Source organism: Sapajus apella, unplaced genomic scaffold, assembly GCF_009761245.1.
Source record: "Sapajus apella isolate SASKATOON/1434 unplaced genomic scaffold, GSC_monkey_1.0 scaffold109, whole genome shotgun sequence".
NCBI lineage: Eukaryota > Metazoa > Chordata > Mammalia > Primates > Cebidae > Sapajus > Sapajus apella.
This window is the reverse complement of record NW_022437049.1, coordinates 5,137,550-5,152,294: the sequence shown is the minus strand read 5'-3', so window position 1 is coordinate 5,152,294 and position 14,745 is coordinate 5,137,550. Positions and strand designations below refer to the sequence as shown.

Genomic DNA, 14,745 nt, shown 5'->3' with positions numbered 1-14,745 from the left:
AAAGACCTAAGCATCTGAACACAATCTTTCCTGTAGGTTGGAATCAACTTCTTCCAAATTCCTGTTAATGCTGATATTCTAACGTCCTCCCACGGATCACAAATGTTCTTAATGGCATCTAGAATGGTGAAACCTTTCCAGAAAGTTTCTAATTTACTCTTCCCAGATCCATCAGACGAATCTTGATCTTTGGCAGCTACAGCCTTATGAAATGTATGTTTTAAATGATAAGCCTTGAAAGTCAAAATTACTCCTTAATCCATGGGCTACTGCAAAATGAACACACTGTTATCAGGCATGACAACAGCATTAATCTTCCTGTACATCTCCATCATATCTCTCCAGCGACCAGTGTCAATAAGCAGTAATACTTTGAAAGAAATCTTTTTTTCTGAGCAGTATGTCTCAAAAGCAGGCTTAAAACATTCAGTAAACCATGTTGTGCAACCAGATATGATGTCATCCAGGCTTTGCTGTCTCATTCGTAGAGCACAAGCCGAGTAGATTTAGCATAATTCTTAAAGCTCTTGTTTTTTGGTATGGTAAATGAGCATCCGGTTCAACTTAAAGTCACCAGCTGCATTATCCCCTAGTAAGAGACTTATTCTGTCCTTTGAAGGTCATATAATTGAAGGCAGACATTGACATCTCTTCTCTACCTATGAAAGTCCTACCTGGCATCTATTTTCAAAATAAGAATACTCTGTCTACATTAAAAATCTAAATCTATTGTTACTGTGGTCATCTTCATCAATGATCTTAGCTAGATCTTTTTGATAACTTCCTGCAGCTTCTCCATCAGCACTTCCTATTTAACCTTGTACTTTATGAACCAGCCTCTGCTAGCTTCAAACTTTTCTTCTGCAGCTTCCTCATTTTTCTCAGCCTTCATAGAATTTGGCTCAAGGGAATTTTGTAGCTGGCTTGATCTTCTATCCAGACCACTCAAACTTTCTCCATACCAGCAATAAGGCTGTTTTGCTTTATCACTTATGTGTTCACTGCAGTAGCACTTCTAATTTTCTTGAAGAACTGTTCATGGCATTCATAGCTTGGCACAAGAGATGTACCTTTCAGCCTATCTCAGCTTTGGGCATGCCTTCCTCACTAAGCCTAATCATTTCTAGCTTTTGATTTAAAGTAAGTGGCATGCAAATTTTCCTTTCACTTGAATGTTTAGAGGTCATTGCAGGGTTATTAATTGGCCTAGTGTCAGCATTGTTGTGTCTCAGGAAATAGGGGGGCCAAAGCAGAGGGAAAGAGAGGGGAAAAAGGCCCGTCATTGGAGCAATCAGATCACACACAACACTTATGGATCATGTTGGCCATGTTGTATGAACACAATTTGCAAAGCCCCAAAACAATTACAATAATAATATCAAATATTAATGATTACAGATGCCCATAACACATATAACAAAAATGAATGAATTTGAAATATTGAGAGAATCATCACACTGTGGCACAGAGACGTGAAAAGAGCACGTGCTATTGGAAAAATGGCATCAGTAGACTTGCTCACCACAGGGTTGCCACATACTTTCAATTTATAAAAAATGCAATATCTGCAAGTGCAATAAAGCAAAGAGCGGTGAAACAAGGTGTGCCCATACACACAGTTTTCTTCTTGTTAATGTAGATAACAAACTTGCCACTGACAAATCCACTTAGAATGTTAGTCCTTATTTGGTTTCTTACTTGTCTCTGTTGCCCACTCTCTCTTCTTAAAATTCCTCCCTCCCTGTCACTTTCACTGTTGCTTTCTATTGGCTTTTCTCCTTGTCCATGCCATCTCTGCCCTTTTAGTACTGGGTGTTCTCTGGATTACACCGAGTCACCCTTCTTGGCATTCAGAATCTCATCAGCTGAGTACCTCAACATCCACTGCTTTATTTTAGCCCTTGCAAATGAATGAATTTCACCTACCTCTCACCAACCCAAACGTCTATCCTGGATCTCCAAATCATTGTTTTCTACTGTCAATTGAATATCTTTTCTGAAGGTTCTATGGACAATCGAACTCTAGCTGCTTGTTACACAAAATGCATCATCTTTATGCCAACTCTCCCAACCTCTAGGGTCTTGGTATGCATTTCCAGACATGGCAAATGGGAGCCACACTGTCCAGTCTCCCAGGGCAAGAAAGTGGAAGTCACTCTCAACTGCCTCCTCCCACTGCTCTTCTCACATCCAGTCCACAAACTATGTGCAATCCACCACCATATTATGTTTCTACAGCCTTCCTATCTCCTGAAGTCCTGAGTCAAGACACTGGGGAAGGAGAGGAAGGCTAAAAACAAAAAAAGCCAATGTCATCTGTCAAAGATACAGAAAATGTGACATTAAATAATCCAATGAAATAAAATTATGCTACAAATTTAAATAATAAAAATTAAAATAAGTTATATGACAAAATGTATGTACATATGCCTAATACACTTATTAAAATGATTACTGCAAAATAAGTTTTTTGATTAAAAATGGAATATGATAATCACTAATTTGTTTTAATATTAGTTTAAGAGAAAAATAAGACTGCATAATAATGCAATTATATATTTCAGTTTTTATGTTAACAAGTATGAAGAAGCCCAATGTCAATTCAGCTGCAAATCATGAAAGATGATATTTAATCATCTTTTCTTATAAGGCTGGAAACTAACACAGAGCCAGCTAACTACTGTTCAATAAACCTTATTACTTGAAACAAACAAGCAAACAAAAATTCCATTATGTAAATATTATTTCATTGATGATATGCCAAAATACATGTAGGTTTTCTTCACCTTTTTTGATTCTCTTTTCATATTTTCCCTCTAACTGGATAATTTCAAATGATTTGTCTTTGAGTTCAAAAATTATTTCTTCTGCTTGATCAAGTCTGCTGTTGATGCTTTCTGTTGCATTTCTCATTGCATTAATTGTATTATTAGCTCTAGACTTTCTGATGTTTCTTTTATATAATTCCTATCTTTTAAAAAAGTTCTCGGCCGGGTGCAGTGGCTCAAGCCTGTAATCCCAGCACTTTGGGAGGCCGAGGCGGGTGGATCACGAAGTCAAGAGATCGAGACCATCCTGGTCAACATGGTGAAACCCCGTCTCTACTAAAAATACAAAACATTAGCTGGGCATGGTGGCGCGTGCCTGTAATCCCAGCTACTCAGGAAGCTGAGGCAGGAGAATTGCCTGAACCCAGGAGGCGGAGGTTGCGGTGAGCCGAGATCGCGCCATTGCACTCCAGCCTGGGTAACGAGAGCGAAACTCTGTCCCAAAAAAATAAAATAAAATAAAAAATAAAAATAAATAAATAAATAAATAAATAAAATAAAAAATAAAAAAGTTCTCATTTAGTTATTGTATTTTTTTTATTTTGTTGAGTTGTTTATATTCTCTTGTAGTTTACTGAGCTTCCTTGAAATAATTATTTTGAATTCTTTCTCTGGAAATTTGTACATCTCCATTTCTTTGTTGTCTGTTATTAGGTAACTATTGTGTTCTTTTGGTGTTGTCATGTTTTCTTGATATTTGTGTGTCAGTCTCTTTTAGCCTTGCATGATGTCTGCATGTTTGATGGAGGAGTCACCCCCTTGTTGTACAATTTCTGGACTGCTTTTGATAGGGACACTTATAAGTCAGTGGGAAAGCACTGGATAGGTGAGGTGTGGTAGTTCCAGCTCCTGGGAAGGCCCAACGACATAGTCTTCATGCAGTTCTGTCAGCTAAGATCAATTTTGGTGAAGATTGCAAGGGTCCTCCAGACCAAGACTGCTGGGGACCACAGCAGCAGTGAGAGCTGTTGGGGTCTTAAGCTGTGAAGGTTCTTAAGATTCTCCTATTCTCTCTTGCACAGGGGAGGTTATGGTCCTTGTTATCCCTCTTGGTGCTGGGTCTAGCTTGTACAAAGCCTTCTGGTGGTTGTGGCACTGGTGTCTGATATACAAGTACTCATGGAACAGTCAAGAAAATAGAGTCTGGAGCACAGGCACTCAGAATGACAGCAGCTCTGTTATCTGGGGTCCCAGCTAGCTCATAGTAGTGATTGTTTTAATACCTGAGATGCAGGCATGCACAGTGATATTGTTTAGCTGTGTTCCCACCAAAATTTCATCTTGAATTGTAGTTCCTATAATGCCCATATGTGGTGGGAGGGACCAAGTGGATGGCAGTGTCCTCTATCCTTTTCTTGTGATAGTGAGTTAGTTCTCATGAGATCTAAAGATTTTATAAGGGGCTTTCCGCTTTGCTGGGCACTCATTCTTCTCCTTGCTGCTTCCATGTGAAGAAGGATGTGTTTTCTTCCTCTTCTACCATGACTCTTAAGTTTCCTGAGGCCTCCCAGCGCTGCAGAACTGAGTCAGTTAAACCTCTTACTTTTAGAGATTACCTAGTCTTGATATTTCTTCTTAGCATCATGATAAGAAACTAATATACACAGAGTTTTTCAGAGGCAAGTTATGGAGCACAGGTACACACATAGAGCAGCTACAGAGCTGGTTTCTGGAATGAAGGTCATTCAGAGCAGCTATGGCTCTGGGTTCAGAGTGTATGTGGAGTTGTGGCAAGGGGGACGTGGGAGCCTGGAACCCTGCATTCTGATGTACAATAGCAGGCCCTGCTGGGGTATGCAGCATCATCTCCATTTCCATGGGGCCCATGGCAGTGATGGCTGTTGATTACCTCAGTGACAAATGCTGCCAGTGACCTCTAAAGAGGAGGCCACTGTGGTCATTGTCAACAAGCGGTATTGAGTCCTCTTCTGTGAATGCTGGGGTGAGTCCATGGTTGTACTGGAACTACTGAAGTCTTCAGTGTCAAAGTCTGCCATGGTTCTCTGCAGGGTCAGCTACAGAGGACCACTGGGGTATGTGCCACAGTAACACCCACCCCATGGCTTATACAGATAGTTCTATCATTCTTTTTTGTTACTGACCATTGCCACATATTGCAGGTATACCAGTCTCCCCAGTGATTCTCTCTGTGAAGTGTTCTCCCTTTTTTGCTCCACTAATTGGTAACTAATTGGTAACTAATTTGTTACCGTAAATTCTTTTAAAAATTTAATTGATACATAATATTTTACATATTTACAGAGTACATGTGATATTTTGTTACATGCAACGAATATGTAATGATTAAGTGAGGGTTTTTGAATTATACATCACCTTGAGTATTTATTATTTCTTTTTCTATTTTGTTTTAAAGACAGGGTCTCACTCTCTCACACAGACTGAAGTGCAGTGGCACGATCATGGCTCACTGTAGCCTCAAACTCCCTCAGCTTCCTATCTGGGACCACAGACATGCACCAGCATGCCCAGCTAAATATATATATATGTATATATATATATATATATATATATATATATATACACACACATACATATATTGGTAGAGATGGGGTTTCACTATGTTGCCTCTGGTTGGTTTCAAACTCCTGCCTTCAATTGATCCTCCCACCTTGGCCTCCCAGTGTGCTAGGATAACAGGCATGAGCCATTGCAACCAGCCAGTATTTACCATTTCTATGTGTTGGCAACCGTCTTCTAGCTCCTTTAAAATATACAATACATTGTTGCTAACTATAGTCACCCTACTCTGATATTGAATATTAGAATTTATACCTGCTATGTAACTGTATGTTTACAGCCCATTGACTAACCTGTCTTCATCTACTCCTCCTGCCTACACACTCTTTCCAGCCTTTGGTATCTATCATTCTACACTCACCTTCGTGAGATCAACATTTTAGCTCTCATATATGAGTGAGAACATTAAAAATTTGTCTTTCTGTGTCTATCTTCACTTAACATAATGACCTTCAGTTTCATCCATGTTGCTGCAAATGTCATGAATTCATTCCTTGTTGTGGCTAAATAGTACTCTATGGTATGTATATGCCAGATTTTCTCTATGCATTCATTCGTTAATGGATATTAGATTGATTCCATTTCATTGTTGTTGTGAATAGCGCTGTAGTAAACCTGGAAGTGCAAGTATCCCCTTTGATATACTGATTTATTTTCCTTCATATAAATACCCAGTAGTGGGATTGCTGGATCATATGATATTTCTATTTGCAGTTTTGTAAGAAATCTTCATACTGTTTTTCATAGTGGCCCTAGAAAAGCGATATTCCCACCAACAATGTATAAGATTTTTGTTTCCCTGTACTTCCTTACCATTCTAACTGGGATATGATGATATCTCCTTGTTGCTTTGATTTTCATTTATCTGATGATTATTGATGTTGAGTATTCATTCATATACCTGCTGGCCATTTGTACGTTTTCTTTGGAGAAATGTCTATTCATGTTCTTTGCCCACTTTTTAGTATAATTGTTTTATCATTATTACTATTAATATTATTATAGATATAGGATATCACTTTGTATCTTAAAATAGTTGTGGTAAAGTGGCAGCATCAAAGCTCACTCTATTCTCAGACTCCTGGGCTCAAGTGACCCTTCCACCTCAACCTCCTGAGTATCTGGGACTCTAGGCCATGCACCACCATGGGCCACTTTTTCTATGTGTTTGTAGAAACAGTCTTGCTACATTGCCCAGGCTTGTCTTGAACTCCTGGGCTCAAGCAATCCTCCTGCCTCAGCCTCCCAAAGTACTGGTATTATAGGCAAGAGATATTACACCTGACAGGCTATTTGATTTTTTTTTTTTTACTCAAGTTGTTTGAGTTTCTTGTATGTCCTAGATATGAGTTCTTTGTCTGACGAACAGCTTGTAGATACTTTCTCCCATTCAGCAGGTCACTGGTTATTTCATTTGCTATGCAGAAACTTTTTAGTTTGACATAGTCCCATTTGTCTATTTTTGAGTTTTTTGTGTGTGCTTTTGAGGTCTTAGTCATAATATCTTTGGGTAGTCTAATGTCCTGAAGTGTTTTTCTTATTTCTTTTTTCTAGTAGTTTTATAGTTTGGGGTCTTAAGTTTAAGTCTTTAATTCATCTTGGGTTAACTCTTCAATATGGTGAGAGATAGTAGTACAGTTTCATTATTCTGCATATGGATATCCAATTTTTCCAGTACCATCAATTGAAGAGGGTGCTGTATCCCAATTGTATGTTATTTGTGCCTCTGTAAGAACTATTGAGTTCTCCCAAGGCTACTTTTCTTCATGGATAGCTGTCTGATTGTTTTTGTTGGGTAATGAAGGCTGACATCTCCTACTCTGCCATCTTGCTAATGTCCTTATTTTAAATGTAATGATATATCAGATTATGTAAATTTGAATTTATTTACAAGAATACATCCAAGAAATATATTTGATTATACGTCTCCGTGTATATTTCTGTATATGGATATGCATATAGAGAACCAGAAAAAATTAAGTAGAATGACAACTTAACACAGAGAAATGTCATGGATTACTATATAGCTTGTATTCCTGATGAGGCTTGAATTAATGCCTGAGGGGGTGCAAAAAGTCTTTCCCTGTTTATGTACAGAGCACAGATATACATACAATACATAAACAAATATATAGTATATCTGTAGTATTAAAATTTCACTGTGAGCCATAATTGGCTAGAAAAAGTATGCCTTAAAAGGTTCATCAGAGAGGCAATAATGGGGAAAAAGAAGGTTGACAAATACTGATATATAGTAATTAGATTTAGATAACAAATATCTGTGGTAAAAGATTCCTCTCAGCCAATGCAAAATAGGACATGTCACAAGTGTCAAAATTCACATACTTCATAAGTATACCAAATTCTAAGAGAAAGAATGCTCTTTTCCTAATTTTGTGTAACAGAAGGTTCCTTTATGCACCTTTATGTTACAAATCTTTGGGGTGTTAGTTTTTCAGTATTTTTTTTTCTTCATTGAATACAAGGTCAAAATGCCAGTGGTGGGGGCTGGGAAAGATAAAAATAAGGCAAGATAATCCATGTATACAGCCCTGGAATGGTCTGGCTGAGTCCAGAGATAAAGCAAGACTTGGAAGTGAGCAAACTATATGTGTTTCAAATGATTATGCTGTTTCCCTTCACTGAGTACTTGAAAAAAATCTCAGTGACAGTCAATTCGAGTTTATATTTTATGGTGAGAGCCAGGTAGTTAGTATTGCTGTACGGGTCTTATTTTTTCTCAGTAAAACACTTTTACTTATGTGTGATTATATATATAACACATGCTTATAGTAAAACATATTAACAACAAACATAAAAAGTGTGAAAGAAAATGTCACATATTATCCCACAATTTTGAGATTATCGTTAATATTTTTGTAACCACTCTTTCATTTTTCTGTTTATATATACATTTTATTTATATATTCCTATATTTTAATGTCTTCCATTATATAAAGCATTAATCACTCCCTATATATACGTGTTTATGTGGACTAATGTGTATATACACACATATACACATATACATACACACACACGTGTACACATGCACACACATATTAATAGAGTTCTACCTTTTATTTTATTTTAAAATCATGGGCTCCTTTTTGGTTGCACCCTGTATTTTTTTTTTTTAATTATCAAGCACATAGTAGAATGAAAAAATTCTTGTGAAGTTAAAATTCTTCCACGAACAATTGCATCCCACCTACTCAGAGATTTGGCTGTGGCAAATTATGACACAGCTCAGATTCTCAGAATCAAAATGTATATAGTAAGGGATTATTTTCTCCCTTGCCTCTTGCTGTTCAGAGTGACACTGAATACCTAGTGGACAGAACTGCTGTTTCCACAGGGGGCCTTAAAGGCCTCAGATAAAATGGAAACCATGTATTGCTCATCACATTTTGTCTAGTACAATGCCTGACACATAATAGATGCTCAGTAAATATTGAGTAATGAGAGAGTTGTATAACATCCTATAAGGAGACCATATGATACGGTTTGGCTCTGTGTCCCCACCCAAATTGCATCTTGAATTGTACTCCCATAATTACCACGTGTTATGGGAGGAACCCGATGGGAGATAATTTGCATCATGGGGGTGTTTTCTCCTATACTGTTCTTGTGGTTGTAAGTCTCACAAGATCTGATGGGTTTATCAGAGCTTTCACCTTTTGCTTCTTCCTCATTTTCTCTTGCCACTGCCATGTAAGAAGTGCCATTCACCTCTCACCACGATTCTGAGGCCTCCCCAACCATGTGAAACTGTAAGTCCAATTCAACCTCTTTTTCTTCCCAGTCTCGAGTATGTCTTTATCAGCAGTGTGAAAACAGACTAATACACCATAGATCTATATTAATTATGAGGTAGAATATTGACAACGTTTTCAAACTACTAACTAAATAACCCATATTTGTCATGTTCTTGAAATCCAGAAGGGCAGCTTTATTCTCATAGACATTTTTCTCTTTTGATTCTAGAAATGAGAATCTAGCTAGGCAGGCAGACTTATGGCCATAACTACGTGACTATAGCCCACTGATCCTGAAGAAACATGAACTCATCGAAAACTCTATGCCAGGGCATGGACAAAATGAAGCTTATCCATGCATGTCCTGACATGAAGATGTCCTTGACTGGGGACATGTGACCAAGCTCACCTATAAGAGTTGAATCCTATTTTGATTTTTATTAATATGGAAGAGCCACTATACACAATAATATAAAATATTTAAAGACAGAACATTTAGACAAATCTTTATCTCTAATTGTCATTCCAGCTCTGGCTTCAGTAGACATCTTTGGAATTATACTTAGTGATTGAATTTGACTTTTAATTAGGATATTTACTCATGCAGCAAATGTAGCATGTATGAGTTTTATCTTTTATATTTTTATCATTCCAGTTTATCTTTTTAAATATATACTCTTGTTTTATAATAAACCTGAAAAAATAAATCTCCAACAGGTAACTAAGAGTGCTGTAAATACCTAAAGGTATTTAGTTGCACATTTCTGAGGTTTAACAAGAAAACTAATGTCTCATTTAATGTAATAATACTCTGAATGGCATTTTTTATCAAATCATTTTTAAGCAATTATAAGGAGTTGAGTAAGTATTATACAAACTGGAAAGGTAGTACTAAGCCAACTTCGATCCAATAACAGCATATCATACATAATTCTGCCACATAATACATCTCCCTTTTCATTTTAAGTATATTCTTCTGCCTCTGTAGGACTCCTCTAACTTCTTGGTAAAAAGTAATGCTTTGATTTAGGCAATGACTTCTCTAGACCAAGAGGAGACTGTACTTTGAGTTTGCTGAATTCTGAGAAATCACTGATTCAGTATTTTCTTTGTTGTTCTTATTCCAAGTTGCCCTCTAAGAAAGTTAAAGAATAATGTTGTTGCCTTTTACCATTTCCCAACTCTGTGTTTTTTCTTTGAAGGATTAGACAATTCTTGGACAACAAATCAAACTTCTGTTGGTATTAGAGAAAACTAAGACTTCTTTGCAATTTCCTAGAACCTAGAAAAAACTTTTTTGAGGCCTGAGGAACCCATCTTTTCTTCCAGCTCTCCATCAGCCTCACAGTGAGCAGAACTCCTCTCACCCCTTTGAAAGTTTTGGTACACACTTAACTCATGCTTTCCATACCGTATTCCCATCCCTTGCTTTAAACCAGGGATTTGCAACTATCTCTGTTTTGGAAAATAAAGTTTTATGGACAGCTATGCCCATGTGTTTACAGATTGTCTACGGCTGCTTTCACACAACAGAGCTGCACAGTAAGACAAACAGCAGATTGCAGGGGGAAAAAAGATATTCAATATATGTCCCTTTACAGAAAATGTTTGCCAATCTCTGCTTTAAACTCATAGATTTACCCATAAACCCATCTGGAGATCCATTCAGCTAACCATCCAGAATATTAACTATGTCTCCTTTACATTTGTGATTATACCTTTCTTCAAATAAACAGTTTAAGGATTTCTGTTTTAAAAATTAATAAAGTTGGGTTTTTTCAAGAGCAGATTTAGATTTACAGTCAAATTAAGTGAAAGCATAGAGAGTTTCCATTATACTTCCTTTTCCCACCCATACATAGCTGCCCTCACTATCAACATCCCAAACCACAGTGGTACATTTGTTATAAGTGATGAACCTACATTGACACATCGTCAACCAAACACTATAGTTTACATAAGGGTTTACTACTTAGTATTGTATAATCTATGGGTTTGACAAATGTGTAGTTGTTATGGAGGTAGTTAGGCAGACATGAGCAGAGAACAAGAGGGCTCCTCCACTCCTCTACCCCCTCACACACACACATACCAGGAATGTCAGATAACCATCAGTTGATGGTCAGGCTGTTGGTAACTGTTTCTCCAAAATAATAATTGGTCATAGCCAGTGCCAGGGAAAGGCAGTCTCTCAATAAACAGAAACACCTGAAGTTCCCTGATAAGCCCTCTCAGGAGTGAGGTAAGTGGGCTCACACACACACACTAAGACGCAAAATGGCAGAGTTTAACTGCTATGTGACCTTCTAGGGACATTCAGCTGGCAAGGGAACAACACCTCAAGTGGGCATTTGTACACCTGCAGTAACCACACTGTGCATGAGGCCTCTCCAAAGTGCTGGCAGGCCACTATGCTTAGAGACAGCCCACCCCAAGGGAAGAATGAGGGGAGAAGGGATGCAAGACCCCGGAATTTTGCCAATACAAAAAACCCCAAGTCAAAAGGTCAAACCACAGGCTTGTCTTCAAGTCACCTACTTGGTCCTCTCCGAAGTGTACTTTCCTTCCTTTTGTTCCTGCTTGAAAGCTTTTTAATAAACTTTCACTCCTGCTCTAAAACTTGCCTTGGTCTCTCCTCTGCCTTAAGCCCCTCAGTCAAATTCTTCTGAAGAGGCAGGAATTGAGGCTGCTGCAGACCCATACAGATTCAGTGCCAGTAACATATTTGGATGCCATATGACTCCAATAACTTCTAGTGCTAATATAGTTCATGTAGCCAGCATTGCAATACCATACAGAATACTTTCACCATCCTAAAAGTTCTCTGTGCTCTGCCTGTTCATCCCTCTCTCTCTTTTAACACCTGGCAACCAATGGTCTTTTCTACTCTGTCCAAAGTTTTGACTTGTTTAGAGTGTCATACAGCTGGAATTATGTATTTCATAGTATATGGCCTTTTAAGATTGGCTTCTTTCATTTAGTAACACGCATGTCGGGTCTTTTTTCATGGCCTTTCATGGCTTAGTAGCTCATTTCTTTTTACTGCTGAATATTTCATTGTCTGGATGTATCGCAATTTGTTTATTTATTCACTTACTGAAGGACATCTTGTTTGCTTCCAAGTTTTGGCAATTGTGAATAAAGCCACTACAGTATAAACATTCATGTGTAGGTTTTTATGTTTTACCTAGTTTTCAATTCACTTATGTAAATATCAAGGAGAGCAATTGCTGTATTGAATAGTAGGAGAACGTTCAGTTTTTTAAGAAACTGCTAAACTGTATTCTAAATGCTTCCAAAATGTCTTGCAAATGCTGTATCATTTTGCACTGCCACCAGCAATAAATGAAAGTTCCCATTGCTTCATATCTTCACCAGCATTTGGTGGTGTTAGTGTTTTAGATTTTTGTCATTATTTTAATTTGCAATCCCCAATGATATAATATGTTGAATATCTTTCTATATGCTTATTTGCCATTTGCACATCTTCTTTAGTGAGGTGATAATTCAGATCTTTTGACCATTTTTTTCAACAAGTTGTTTATTTTCTTAATGTAGAGTTTCAAGGGCTCTTCTCGTATGTTAATAGTCTTTAATCAAATGTATATTTTGCAAATATTTTCTTCCAGTCTAGGAAGGCTATGTTTTTGAAAGGTGCCATGATCAATTTCTATTATTTAAAGCAAGTTGTTAACCTACTACTGTAAAATTTATAATGTATGTGTATAGACCAAATCAAGTTTTTAAAATAGGTTTTTAAATATTTGTATGAAAAAATTAACACATATGTGCTATAGAAAATTTGGAGAGAAAATGCACACACACATCTTTTTTTGGTATACATAATTATCTTCACATATTAAATAATAATATTTATGCATAAAGAATAATATTGATATCACAAAAATAAAGTATATTGTACTAAATTTTAAAAATATTTTTAACTGTATTATGTATATTTATTGAACCATTACATATTATACCATAACACTGTTTTAAATGAAGGCATGCTGTTTTATTATATAGTTATATAATAATAGACTAATTTCTCATGTTAGATATATTTTTAATTTTACTTTTTCAAATAATGCACTGATGAGTATCCTAAAAAAATAACTTAGCATACATATTTATTTCTTTAACATAAGTTTCTATAAATGGAATTGTGCTAAAACATGCATAAAATGTAAAATTCTTGATATATATGGCCAAAATATCCTCCAGAAAGTTTATTTTTTGTCTAATTAACACCCTTGGGAAAGCATTATGACGGTATCATAAATACTCAAACATTTCATTTTATGAGGTACACTAACTTACATTCATTTGCTGTATGATCAACCCTTTTTAGACACAAAATGATATTAAATAACTTGATCTATTCAGTAACACTAAACTTGACCCCAAATTAATTCAGCTGTTATCAAACACCAAATTTGCTTTGAGAGAATAAAGAGCTAAGAAAAAAAATAGCTAACTTTAAAAATAAACGGACAAATGAGCAAACAAATGACAAAAACAAAAGCAAAACACCTGTGACTCCATATATCAAGGAGGTCTTAGAAAATGTTCTAAAACATGATTTTAATGTGGTCAGTATCATTAGACTAAGGACTTAATATTCTAGTATTCACATATGAAAATTTAACTCTCATATGAAACTCTAACTCTGACATTTGCCTAAAAATAATTTATTTCATTACTTCCAATTCATATCTATATACACAATAAATACTGACTCCTTTTGAGTATTTAAATGTCTTTCCTTTTGATGGAACAGACAATACCACTAGCTTCCTTTTAGAAGCATCTTGGAAAAGCGAACTTACAGTCAGTCAGACTTGATGTCCAACTCCAAATTTTTGGCAAATCTCTTAACCCACATGAGCCTCAACTTTTTTGTCTATGAAAGGAGCAGACTACTTAGCTCATTAAGATTAAGAGGTTTAAATATGATAAAGTAGGCAGAGCTCCTAGTAGCTGACCTCACTATTTTTACATACTCTAGTTCTTCAATGGCGAGGAAGACTGTCTTAGGAAACTGTGAAAGGGCATATTCCCAAAGGAAATGAATGATACTAGATGGGAGCCAGGCCTAGACCATGAACATTTTACAAAACTTTAGCTTTTCTCTGTGCTGACAATTCCTGGCCTGCGTAGGCAGCTAGTGAGAAAAATGATACTATTGAAGATATTGGAATAAGAATGGAATTCAAGTATTTCAGTAACAATAATGAGAAAAAGAATACAGAAATGCAAGAAGCCATAGTTAAGCATTGTATTTTGCCACTGAATGTCAAGGCAATTTTTGGATACTCTGATTTTTGTCTAAATGATTTTCTCCAAGATTAGATGGCATTGTAATGCCACCAAATAAATAATGCTCACATTCTGGTTCCACAGCTGACTGATGGCTTCTGAGTAGAAATTGAATGAACAGTTTAATGGTAGTTCAAATAGTAGCAAATAGTTGTTTGCCAGTTTACAATCACTTATTCTCATTCGCTCTCTGTCATTTTCTGAGCTGTGTTGCAGTTAAGAAAGCTGTCATACAAAATGAAAGTGGCTTTTTCAAGCAGAAAACAAATGTACTCTGGCCGGCAGACTGGCATTTAATCATT

At 36.5% G+C, this 14,745-nt stretch overlaps 1 long non-coding RNA gene across 1 annotated transcript; it reads right to left on the bottom strand.

Moving 5' to 3' along the window:
- Nucleotides 1-919: 919 nt before the first annotated feature.
- On the bottom strand, nucleotides 920-14,254 carry LOC116537368. The gene is made up of 3 exons (XR_004263093.1): nucleotides 14,240-14,254; nucleotides 13,912-13,913; nucleotides 920-1,015 (listed from the first exon to the last, which is right to left on the bottom strand). It is a non-coding gene; the product is annotated as an uncharacterized LOC116537368 (long non-coding RNA).
- Between the last annotated feature and the right edge of the window lie 491 nt (nucleotides 14,255-14,745).